Here is a 13,872-nt window from a genome sequence, read left to right on the forward strand (position 1 = left end):
CCTAAAGAGTGGGGCTTATCCTTAGATCACTGGATGAAAAATAAAAATATTTTGTTTCCTAGAAGAGGTGCTGCATTCTATGGATGCAGTATGTCCATGAAATAGGTGAGATGTAGCGAAGGCAGGATTTATATTAAGAGAAGGACAGAGGTTGCTTCCTCCAAGTCTTCTTCATTTCTATCATAGTGTGGAGGGATCCAAAGTGCTTGCTTTACTAGCACATATACTAAAATTGGAATGATGTAGAGAAGAACACCATGGCCCTTGTATAATGATGAAATGCAAATCCATAAAGTCTTTTCTATATTTTTTAGTGTGATAACATATTCAAAGTGTTAATGGTCAACCAAGATTTCAATGTCTAGGAAAACTATCCTTTAAAATTAAGAGGAAATTAATACATTTCCAGATAAGCAAAAACAGAGAGAATTTGTGGCTAGCCTATCTGCCCTACAAAAAACATTAAAGTAAATCCTTCAACCTGAAATAAGAGGAAACTAGACATTCACCTGAAACTTATACACAGAAAAAATAAAGAACACTAGTAAACAAAGATATAAAAGACGTGTATATATGTATTTCTTGTAATTCTCTTCTTCTCCTATATGATTAAAAGCAATGGCACAAAGATGTAATTTGTATGACAATTACAGCACAAAGGACGAGGAGGTAATGGATATACTGTAACAAAGCTTCTACACTATTCAGTTAGGTTAGGATTTATATGAACCAGATTGTTTTAAGTAAGATGCCAATTGTAATCCTCAGGGTAACCACTAAGGAAAAAAAAAAAAAAAACAGAGAAAGAAACAAGGGATAGAAAACGATACACTAGAAAAATATTTAAAATGAAAGAAGAGTAACAGAAAAACAAAAATGTATATATATAAGGAAAAAAGGAAAATAATAGATGTCAAATCCATCATATCAGTAATTACATTAAATGTAAATAGATTTAATACTTTAATAAAAAGAGAGATTGCCAGAATAGTTTAAATAAAATGATGCAACTAGATGCTGCCTAGAAGTGAAAAACTTAGGGTTCAAAGATGTTTACAGGATGAATGTAAAAGAATGGAAAAAATAGGTATGCCTTGGAAAAAGTGACCAAAACAGATCTCGGATGGCTATACTACCATTAGACAAAATAGACTTTAAGAAAAAAAAGTTACTAGAGACAACAAGGGACATTTTATAATGCTAAAAAGTCAGTGAGGAAGATATAACGATTACAAACATAAGTTTACCTAAAAACACAGCCCTCAAATACACAAGACCAAAACTGACAAAATTGAAGGAAGAGACAGGCAATTCAATAGTAAACAGCTGAAGACCAATACCTCATTTTCAATAATGGATAGAACAACTATGCAGAAGATCAACAAGGAAGTGGAAGGCTTGGAGAGGTCCAGAAGTTTCCATGGACTTCTGTGGGAGAGCATAGGAATCGCTGAAGATAAAAGCCACAGGGCCACTGTATCAAGATGAAACAGACCTTTATTAGTAAGAATTCTCCACAGAAACAACAGGGTGTGTGTGCGTGTGTATCGATATCTATCTGTATATAAACATACACACACACACACACACACACACACTCAGAGACAGAAAGAGAAAGAAAAAAAGAGAAGGAAAGAGGTTTCTTCTTTCTTTTAAGGGATTATCTCACACAGTTGTGGAGACCTGTTAAATCAAAAATCTGCAGGATAGACTAGCAGGCTGGAGAATCAGTGAAGAATGACAATTGATTCCAAAGACAGTCTGCTGGGATATTTCTTCTTCATTTGGGGAGGTTATACTCTGTTCTCTGAGGGCCTCAACCAATTGGATGAGGCCCACCCATATCACAGAAGGAGATCTGCTTTACTCAATGTCCAGTAATCTAAGTTAATCTCATCCAAAAACATACCCTTACAGAAACACCTAGAATAATGTTTGACAAAATATCTGGACAGTGTGGTCCAGACAAGTTGACACATAAAACTAACCATCACAGGACTCCAGTGATGAGTTGGATAGATGATGTCACCAAGACTCAACAGAGGCCTAACAGCATGAACAAGACTTGAGGTGGACAATAAAAAAGGGAGGGTCTTGGTCCCTCCTACATTGTTGGTGGGAATGCAGGTTGGTGCAGCCACTCCGGAAAACAGTGTGGAGGTCCCTTAAAAAGTTAAAAATTGAGCTACCCTATGACCCAGCCATTGCAATACTGGGTGTTTACCCCAAAGATACAGACGTAGTGAAGAGAAGGGCCATATGCACCCCCATGTTCATAGCAGCATTGTCCACAATAGTTAAACTGTGGAAGGAGCCGAGATGCCCTTCAACAGATGACTGGATTAAGATGTGGTCCATATATACAATGGAATATTACTCAGCCATCAGAAAGAACGAGTTCTCAACATTTGCTGCAACATGGACAGCACTGGAGGAGATAATGCTAAGTGAAATAAGTCAAACAGAGAAAGACAATTATATGATTTCTCTCATCTATGGAACATAAGAACTAGGAAGATCGGTAGGGGAAGAAAGGGATAAAGAAAGGGGGGGTGATCAGAACGGGGAATGAAACATGAGAGACTATGGACTCTGGGAAACAAACTGAGGGCTTCAGAGGGGAGGGGGGCTGGGGGAATGGGATAGACTGGTGATGGGTAGTAAGGAGGGCACGTATTGCATGGTGCACTGGGTGTTATACGCAACTAATGAATCATCGAACTTTGCATCAGAAACCAGAGATGTACTGTATGGTGACTAACATAATATAATAAAAAAAACATTAAAAAAAAAAAAGGGAGGGTCTTGGGACCCTGGTAATCCAGGAGAACCAGCCTGATCACAATTTTACCAGTCTCATAATTTATAAGAAGTAGTGGTCATAATTGGGTGACTGATATTAAATGCTAATGGCAAAGCACTGTCCTGAAGGCAAGCAAGGAACTGCAAGCTAGCACAGGAATGAATACTTATGTAGGAGTCCCTTTCTACTGCACTCGATTCATGTAAATGCCCAAGTTCCTAGGCAATTTCTTGGGGGTATAGAAGTAGAAAAAGAAATAATTCCGAAATACCTAGAAACCAGGGAGATTAAGTTACCTAAAATGGTTGCAGATTTTCTCGCCATGAACATTATTCACATTTTAGACTGAATAAATTTTTGTTCTGAGAGGATATCCTGTTCCTTCTAGGATTTTTAGGAGGAGCACTGACCTCTATCCAGGAGATGACAGTGGCACCCCTCCCCCCAAGTCATGACAATCAAAAATATCTCTATACATTGTCAGGTGTTCAGGGGGGCAGGGCACAAAAGCGACCCAGCTGAGAACAACTGAGCTAGAGATCGTGATATTGTTAATTGGAAAATTATCTAGCCAATAATGTGTGTGTGGGGCGGGGGGTGTGTTGACAGGGGCACTTGCTAATAGTTAACTCATAAAACCAGGGAGGAAAGGTTTCCGTTCTAGTACTCTGAAGAGTATTTATTAAACATATGTATTGAACTAAACATCTAACCAACAAACAGAAGTTCTAGTTCATCCCTCTACCCTTCACTGACTCCTCATATAAAAAAGTGATTTACTTGATTGTAGCCAAGTTGATGGTTTATAGTAGTGAAACCTCCTGACTCTTTATCCTAGTGCCGCTTCTTAAGTGCTTGCCTTTAAACAGATTCAGGTGTCTTTGTTAGATCCTGCTCACATGTAGTAAAAATACCAGAAGCAGTTATGAATCAGCTTTATCAGTAATAAAAATGTTTCAGCATTTTAATGCTTACCTAAATTATTTTGTAGGTCCTCAGTTTGTTCTTAATAATAAAATGATTTGCCACAAATTATTTTCTTTTTTTAAGAAGAATGCTTTTCAATTTTCTAGACGTACGTTGTTGGAAAACGGTTTGGATACCAGCCATGCCAACACCACAGTCTCTTGAACATCCCCTACAAAATCTCCCATTCTTTTAGGTACAAACTGCCATCGATGTTTCTGGCTTGAAAATAAATACCTTTAGTTTACCAATTACATTTTTAAACATGTATTTTATTTTTACATCTTATCTTGATCCTGACTTAGCAAAGATATGCCTTAAGACCAATACAGTGTAAGTATAGATCTTTTTTTTTCTTTTTTGTTTTCTTTTTGTCTAGTAGAAACCTGATTTTATTCCAACATAACCATAATCAGCATTTAAAACAACAACAACAACAACACTGGACAGTGTGGGGGAAAAAAATCTATATTTTCAGGCAATGGTTTTACACTCAGTATGGGAAAAAAAAAAAAAAAAAAAAAACAACAAACCTGCTTGCCAAGTAAAGGCATTAACACATTTTCAAGGGACTTTTCAAGTGCATTTTTTTTCCCTTGGCTCAGCATTTCATTTTTACAGCATCTATTAATCAAGTCTAAGCAGGCTTTAAATCCCCAATCCCTACTTCAGATTATTTCACAATTGCTGTCCTCTTGTCTCTTTGTCTCTAGTACCATCTTCCCCTGATTCCATTGTTTTAGTTCAGCTCTTTGCTCTGCACTTTCAATCATCCCAAGTCTACCATCCTTTGAGAACAGCAGCTATCAATTTCTAAAGCCATACAACAAGGACTAATGTTTATACTTTCAAAGGGAATTCACTGAATAATAAAGACCATTTAAGAAATGCCAGGAAAAATTGATTACTCCAGAATACAGAGCAACCAGTCCAGATCGGAGAACACCATTTAGTCCTTAGAATTGGTAGAGAGACAAAAGGGGGGGGTGACTAAAATTCATCTTTTTCTTTATTATATTTGGATAGTAAAACTCCCAGAATCTAAGAAGCAGTTAACTTAATCAAGAAAAGGGAAAGATAACAGCTATACATTTTAAGTTAAAGATGTAAAAGAAGATAAAAAAAATATGGTAATGCACAGAACCAAATATTTTCTCCATAGAAAAATAATTTGATCAAAAGGGTTTTACTGTTTCAGTGAGGTGGAAAGGCACAGATAAGTGGTTGCCTATTTTCTTCCCTGTCTTATCCTTACAAGTAATTGATAAATTGCTAAGGATCTAAAGGCTAAACGCCATTAACCTGTTTTTCTCAGGTATTTGCCATAATTCTAAATGTTGTTATTCTATAAGTCCATTTTGTGCATGCCTCCATAATAGTAGTAAGATCTGGGCATGAGAAATACGGAGAGAAATCAGAGGAATCTCAAGTTGCTTGAAACCACTGAAAACCATGGGCAAGCTTGTATCCGAAACTCAAGCTTCCTGGATTTTACTTCCACAACAAAATTCAAAATAACATCATTTCTTGCTTTGTTCCAATCCTTGATGAAGTTCAAATACTGAAACATTTTCCTGTTTGAAATTTGCAGACCACCATTCAGAACTTCAGAGAATATTACCTCGATTGAATAACTGTGTGTGTATCTCTATTCATTAGCTCCAGTATCCCAAATCTAACATTACGCTTCTTGTAAGTGACAATAAATTGTTTCCAAATACAACTTCTTCTCATTCTTTTTATGGATATTATAAAAAAGCAGCAAATCAAAGAGTAAAACAGGTTAACTTTATGCCAATCACAAAACCTGGTGACAGGTGTCGCCATGTGTTGCGACAAGATCTCTTGGCCATGGGTCATTGCTTTGAAAGGAACTAACGAATGGCTTGCGGTACTGTGACACACTGAAAGGCCCCCTGGGATCTCATGCAAAGATCTCATGACAGGTATGAAATTAACTCGTGGTATCATGGTATTTTCCAAACATGACAGCTTCCAGAATCGTTGCCACTTAGCACAGTGGGGATTGTGGGAGGAACTGCGACATCTAGTAAATGATTTCAGTGGGATCTCCTAAGGGCCGTAAGAAAAAACCGTCCCCTGAGAAAATGTGTAGAAAGTTAAAATTGTAGAAGGTGGGGCTCAAATAACGTGGCAGTCAAGCAAAAATAATTCTGTTTTGGATACTCTTGTAACTTTAATTTACTTCCTGGACTAATTTCCACAGAGAAGATGAATAAAGTATCCATTATTATAATTTTGAAGAGCTCTTTATTTCTTCCTTGAATTAGAACAAGGGTTTCAGTCATGAGCGGAGGAAGTACTGGCGCAACCATGGTTTTTCGAAGCACACACGTGCGCAGGCATGTGAGCGTGGAAGCGTGCGCGCGCGCGCGCGCACACACACACACACACACACACACACACACTGGCTGTACCATGCAAATTAAAACACTAATGCCCACACTGTAACTAAATCTTATAATTATGTTACATGCAAAAATGTAAAATCTGGAAACAGTAACTGTAAAACTCTTTGTTATAGAAAAGATAGATGTTAAAAGAGCAAAGCAAAACATTTGCATCACATAATAAATAAATGTGTCACAGGCCTACTTTACTGACTTCTGAGTTAATTGCCTTTTCTATATCAATTCCAAATGTCACGTCAAAGATAATATGAGGAAATGAGCAAACAGAGAAAAAGGAAGAACAGGCAAATTTAGCACTTAGAAATAAAGTCACATAGGGGCGCCTGGGTGGCACAGCGGTTAAGCGCCGGCCTTCGGCTCAGGGCGTGATCCCGGAGTTGTGGGATCGAGCCCCACGTCAGGCTCCTCTGCTATGAGCCTGCTTCTCCCTCTCCCACTCCCCCTGCTTGTGTTCCCTCTCTCGCTTGTGTTTCCTCTCTCGATGGCTGTCTCTATCTCTGTCAAATAAATAAAATCTTTAAAAAAAAAAAAAAAAGAAATAAAGTCACATAAACAAGGTATTTATTTTCTTTGAATTCCTAATATAAAAACAGCATGCGAGTTATGAATGCCACTTTTTTGCATAATTTTCACAGTATATGGTAAGAGAAATCACAAGTACAGTGATTATAGCTTGAAATGCAAGCAATTGTTAGTCCTGAAAAGAATAAAAGGAACACGTGACTATAAATGTGGTTGAGAACCAGAAATTACGTGGGATTCAATGCTATGTTCTTCTGCCAACAGACAAATTAAGTGTATTAATGTTATGTGTGTATACAGATACAGACCATTAACTCTGGTTTCACAATCTGGGCACTAGAGGCTAACTCCTGGTTCTTTATTTTGCTTTTTTTCAATAAAAATTTTCTCCAGAATTCCTTTATGATCCTAGCATGTGGACATTATCATCTAATTCTAGTAACTGTGAATACCTTAATTATCAAATAATACCCTTCAATTTCCAAGCAGATGCTCAATACATTCTTTAAGATCAGTGAGCAGTTAGCATATATAGTAAGTGATTTCCTAAAATGACTATATATGTAAGAAACACTGTATAACAAATACTATGTGCCAAGCACTGTTTGAGGAACTTTACAAGCAATTCATTTAATCTTAATAATAACAACCCTATAAGTTAATATCTCCAACTTTCAGATGAGATAATGCATGTACAGAGAAGATAAGTCATTTTAACAAGTCTACAGCTGATAAGTGGGATAGTCTGGAATTGGACCAGAGTCCATCATCTTTAACCTCCATGATGCTATGGAAGTCCTTCCCAGATCAATGTACAACAACCCTTCCAGGCACGAGATTTCCCTTGGGACTCCCATTCTTCTTGCTATTACCTCTTATTTAAACCTCATGGTCAAAGAAAATGGAGTCACTGGATTCCATTAGTTGTAACTATACCACCCACTTTAGAAAACCCAACTGTCTTCTAAGCAAGCTAAACTCTGCCCTTCCCTGTAACCAACCTCCCAGACAGTCTCTGAAGAAAGGCTGTAACAATGTTAATGTTTTGATGATATCAACCTTCAGAAGTCAAGATGTTTCATTCAACATATTTTCTTGAGTATCTATGAAATATACACATCATATATATTGTATATGTTAAAAAGAGTGGTGAATTAAACATGCATAATCTTTACCATCACAACACGTAAGATTCGTGGGGAAATATAAAAGTAATGTCAATGAATATGTGCTTATTTATTTTAAATAATTTTTAAAAGAATGGTATAAATCAGTGATTTCAACTTTGGAGTCCAGTAAGTCTTCAGCCCCAACTCCTCTGATTACTAGTTTTTAGAACATGAATTACTCTCTTAAACTTTCAAATTCTCATTTAAAAAAAAATCTACTAGAACAGATTAATAGTGTTTTAAGGATTAAAAGAGTTAACATACAAAATACTTAGAAAATTGCCTGACATACAATATATACATTCAATTAATAGTATCTTTATAATTGCTCAGTGTTTATCTTTTACACGCCCTTCCTTTTACATACGTTTATCTTATCCTTTTGAATAATAGTAATGACCTTTTTTCAATTACAACAAATAAAGGTTCTTCATCACAGAACAATAGTAAGTTTATCAAATTTCCATTCAATATTTTTATGAATACATAAAAAATGAGATTACTGGAAAAAGGCAAACACCTGGTCCCTAAGTGTCCACTGTTTCCTGTCTGTGACATCATAGAAACCATCTGCTAGCTCTCTCTGTAGTAAAGTACTAAGTATTTCACTCTGATGGGCAAAATTTTGTCATTCTACATAGCAACTAAAACAGTTTACAAGATATGTTTTTTTCACAGAGATAAGATTTTTTTTCATAAACCACTCTTGCCATCAATGCACATCAGTAGAAATAATACAGAAGTTAAAAGTGCCTATAATATAACTGGAACATAAGCAGGATATTTGCTTCTGTCCTATAGATTATGGATTTATTTTTTCAACCTGACAATGGAAATCTGACCGATGAATACAAAGGTTACATAACAATTCATTTTGATATAGAAAAATATACCCATACGATGTTAGTGTGATACTAGACGATGAGTCACACAATGCTTAAGAGCTTGGCTCAGCCCTACCACTCAATGGCTATGTAAACTTGGGCAGTCATTGATTCCCAGACCCTCTCCAATCTAAGGAGCAGTTTCATCACTAGTAAGAGGGTAGAATAATTCCAACCCACAGGTTGTTGTAAGAAATAAGCACTTACTATATGCCTAGTGGCACTAGGCACTGAAGATACGGTGGTAAATAAGACTAGACTACAGTCCATGCTAATAATTCACTGTCTACATTGCTTAGATAGAAAAGGAAGATATTGCTTCTTATTTCATAAAAACGCTGAGAATAAGCTATATGGTCCACCAGAATGATAAATGAAGACACTGCAAAGATCACAGTGGTTTATATATGGAAAGCATAAGAATTCAATATAGCATTAATAATATTTCTTGCATATAATTAATTGGGTAAATCCTCATACAAATAAAAGAAGTGAAGAAAAAACTGTGCATTAAGGCAGAATATACCTTGTACTTCACAAACTGTGGGAACCAATTTTCCAATTGTAGATATCTTAAATGTTCCTGAAAATGGTCAAAATTATTCTATTTAAATTTTGAAAATCATGTTAGGAGAAACAAAACAATGTGTTGTTTATAATGAAAGGGAACTACTGGTGACAGAAATGTCAACCCAACTCACACTAGAGTAAAAAATTGTACCAAACAATAAACCAGGAAATTCCAGAGCAGTATCTGTGTTTAGAAGATCGTAGGTAGTTTAACTTGAAAGTCAAATCTTTTCTCATTTAGCTTGTCTGAATAGTGGGCATATTTATTCTGTTTAACTAAAGACAGCCTTAGTTGGCTTAATAGTTTTGAATGTTCTAATTTGCAGATGGTTTATCTTAGGCAAATATATTTACATTGAAATAGTAATATGTTTTAATATTAACATAAGTGTGTGTGTGTATGTGTGTGTGAATTCACAATGTTTTACAGGGATTAAAAGTTGCATGTGATATCATACTCTTTCTAGATTTGCCTTTTACGATATGGTAACCACTCGCCGCATTTAGTTATTTAAAGTTAAATTAGTTAAAATGAAAGATAATTAAAAATTTACTTTCTCAGTCACACTAATCACATGGAAAGTACTCAACAGCTACATGCAGCTAAAGATGCACATACTGGACGATGCAGATATAGGACATTTCCATCACTGAATAAAGTTTTATTGAGTAGATCTGGTGTAGACATTCATTTATACATTTATTTTTATTCATTTATTTTTGTTTCTTTACACAACAAACATTTATTAATGTGCCAAGCCCTGGGCTAAGCCATGGGACAAAATGATAACCAAATATAGATATTGTTCCAATTGTCATGAAATTTACATTCATATGGGATAAATAGACACTAACTAAATGTTCACACAAAGTTAAAACTGAAAATATGATAAGTCCTAAGAAGGAAAGGCAAGGGGTGTAATTTTAGAGGGAGAAGACTGATCTACCTAGGAAGATGACTCTAGTGAAGTTACCATTGACATGAGATAAAAGATGTGCAGGAGTTGGTTCAGCAAAGAGGAGAGAAAGTGTAGTAAACAGATAGATGATCATGTGCAAAGGCTCTGTGGTCAGAAGGGCCTGGAGAATGTGAGGGAGAAAAGGTCAATGTATAGGAACTGGTAAAGAGTGGGGGAATTTGGTCAAAGTTGATCCTGGTCTATATTATTGACACCTTGTGAGCAATGTAAAGAGCTTGTCTTTACCCAAAAAGAAATGGAAAGTAATTTTAAGCAGAAAGGTGGTGTGGTCAAATTTGTATTTCAAAAAGAATCTCTGGGTACAGTATGGAGAACTACCATATGGGCAAGTGTAGAAAAGAGTAGTTAGACACATCCATGCATGTTACTATCTCTCCACCTGCCACCTCTAGTTTAAATATAGGCGGGCAGATTATAATTTAACAACAAAAAGCATCCATATTAATATGGCTAAATTTTTAAAGGAGTTATTATGATAGAAAACTAACTTGACCTCAAACTTGTGGATATGATTATTTCATAATGTGTGATTTTTTTTTTTTTTTTCTATCCACAGAAGCAATAGGAGAAGGAATAGACAGGGAAGCATGTAAATATGCTGAATTTAGCTCCAAGCCAATACTGACGACACTGAATGGTAAAATAATAAAGGTCTGGAGAACCCAGCTCCTGAATAACATTAAAGGAGAAAACAGGGGCATCTGGGTGGCTCAGTCTGTTAAGTGTCAGACTCTTGGTTTTGGGTCAGGTCATGATCTCAGGGTTGTGAGATGGAGCTCCGTGGATCCTCGCTCAGCACGGAGTCTGCCTGGGATTTTTTCCCTCTTCCTCTCCCTCCTCTCTCTGTCTTTCTCTCTCTCAAATAAACCAAATCTTTTTTTAAAAGGAGATTAACAGAGGCTAAGGGGGAAATAACTAAGTTTGGGAATGATAATTATCCCGAAGAACTTAAAAAGCTTAAATACTTGTGTAAAAGACAGCTAAAGTAAAACACTTTAGACAGCTAAAGTAAAAGATTCAGGTTCCTAGACAAGGAACTCTCCATTGGCCAGGGTGGTGCAAAGTAACCACTTTCAGAGTGTGCAGGAGGGGCACACTCGTTTTTTGGCCATGAAAAATCCACCAAGCAAATGCTAGTTATTTTATACCCATTAAAAAAACACAAAAACTAACAGAAAAAAAAACAAAAAACAAAAAATAAACCCAAAGTATGAACTCACTGTCGCTAGAATATTTGCAAAGCTCCTGCTTTCCTACAGTCTTTGCACCTGCTGCTCCCTTCACTTGAGTGGCTCCTTCCCAGATATTCACAGAGCCATCCTTCATTCAAATCTCTGGTCCAATGTCACCACTTCAGTGAGGTTTTCCTCGGCTAGCCCGTCTAACAGTGGCCCCGTGTCCTCACTTTTACTTAATAGGAAGTATCATCACCTGACACTTTATTACCTCTTTATTGGCTTGACTGTTTGTTACCTCCTGATATTAGACTATAACTCCCACAAAGACAGAACTTTGTCTTATTCATCTCTATATCCCCAGCACCAAATGCCTGGCTCAACAAGTAACGGGGGCAAGGATGACTGAAGGGAGTGCAGGACGGATCACATTGTGAGTGGAGTCCAGCAATCAGTCGTCTTTGGAACGTATGCCACAAAATGTGTTGATTGCTGCTTTGAACTATTTCAATATAAACTCCTACCTGATCTTGCAATTTGTCTCCACAATGTAAACAACTCCATAGTCTTTCTAGTTATGAGACCTAAAATTCTCTTTTGCTTAGGGCTACTTGACACTGAAAGTATCATGGCCAATGTACTAACTTACCACACAAACTACATGAGGGAAGAATTCATCTTCCTTATTTCCACACAATAGTGCCTTGTAACAAATGAAGCCTGTGTTCTTGAAATGTTTCTGAGAGGAAAGAGGAAGAGAATAATGAAAGAACGCTTGAAATTTATGAACCAGAAGTACACATATTACTAAACCTAAGGCTTGGAAGAAGATCATAAAGTCCACTCAGAAATGACAAAGAACAGTGTGTTGATAAGAATAAAGACAAACAAAATTATGAACTGGAACTATGTCTGTCAGTACCCCTACGACTTGGGAGAGAACAGAAGAGTCTGCGCAAATTTTTCCAAGAACAAGGTAATAAGGATTATAGCGACAACGATAACAGAAATGTAGACACACTCTCTCTGAGACTTGCAAAAGGATAAGTAATTCCCCTAACATTTTTGGCACTGTGTACATGAGCTTGTATAAATGAAACATTTTAAATAACAGCAGCGGTATTATGGTAAAGCATAAAAACAATGAAAACTTTAAAGTAATTAATGGACATAAGAACTTACTGTATATAGCAATTGGTAAAATTATTTGTAGGCATGTTATTTAGGAGTATAAAAATTTCATTCACCCAATTCTGTTGAAATCCTGCTACATTGCAGAAAACGTCTACCATATGACTTCAGTCGGCACATATCAAAACAGTGTTTTATCACAACGCTATTTTTAATAGCTAGAGATATGACTACCAAATAGAAATGTCACAAAAACATGATCTCCACTTAACATGAAAGATGACTTTTCGTAAGAGGGCTTCAAACACAGCATGCGTATTAAAAGGAAGAACTGGGATGTGTGCTCGACGCACAGTTCTCCTCCCCACATTCATCAATGTTCACTTTGATTTCCCTTTCCTCTCTCCACTGCTCCTCTGAATCTATTTGTCAGATAACCATATCGCACGTTTCCTGACTTCCACAGCTTAGCATGAATATATCAGCTTCTGCAGCTCTGCATCCCTGGCTTCAACTGATGCCAATGTCCATTCCAAATTAAAAATTTTTGACAGTTTTTCTCCACCCTCACAAATGCCCTTCGTTTCATCTCATGAGAATTTCCCATGTGGTAAATGTATCAAGCAGGTTTCTGTAATCTCTCTGACAGCCTCTCTGTCTAGGACTGGCTAGAAATAATCAGTGGGCACAAGGGTCGATGTTCAGAGAAAAAAAAAAAAAAATAGGAGGCCTCATGGAGTTCTCCAATCCAGCTGAAATTGGTTGATCAAGGATCCTCGCCTCAGGTAGAGCATAAGCCTGAAATGATTTCACTTTTTTCCTCAAAGGTGGCTTTCAACACTATTTTGCCAAATTCTCCTTTCCCATCACTCTATGATATCGTGTCATTCCATAAGCCTCGTGTCACTTCTTATCACTAAAATTCAGGCTGATTCAAAGTGCTTCCTCCTTCCTCATTTCCGGCCAGAACTAAGGCAGGATGGAGTTTATTAAATGAGGAGAGGAATGCATTCTCCTATTTCATTCTTTCTCTTTCTGTAGCATCTTGGAATTATAATTGTTACTTCTAGCCTGATTGTCTGTTGGGTCAGCCCCTGCTCCAGCCCCAGGCACTTCCACCTCCATTCCCCCCTCCCCCATTTCTACCCCTCACTCCCCATCCCAGAATGATCCCAGAGCATTCTGCAGCTGGAGTCAAAGCACACTTAGCAACCCCCTTAGGTGAGGCACCCCCAGGACA

General features: G+C 36.9%; 1 non-coding gene across 1 annotated transcript; it reads left to right on the top strand.

The window, feature by feature from the left end:
- The first annotated feature begins 202 nt into the window (after window positions 1-202).
- Window positions 203-309, top strand: LOC121102661. The gene has a single exon (XR_005834777.1). It is a non-coding gene; the product is annotated as a U6 spliceosomal RNA (small nuclear RNA).
- Window positions 310-13,872: the final 13,563 nt, after the last annotated feature.

Source organism: Ursus maritimus, unplaced genomic scaffold (assembly GCF_017311325.1).
Source record: "Ursus maritimus isolate PB19 unplaced genomic scaffold, ASM1731132v1 scaffold_14, whole genome shotgun sequence".
NCBI classification, from domain to species: Eukaryota; Metazoa; Chordata; class Mammalia; order Carnivora; family Ursidae; genus Ursus; species Ursus maritimus.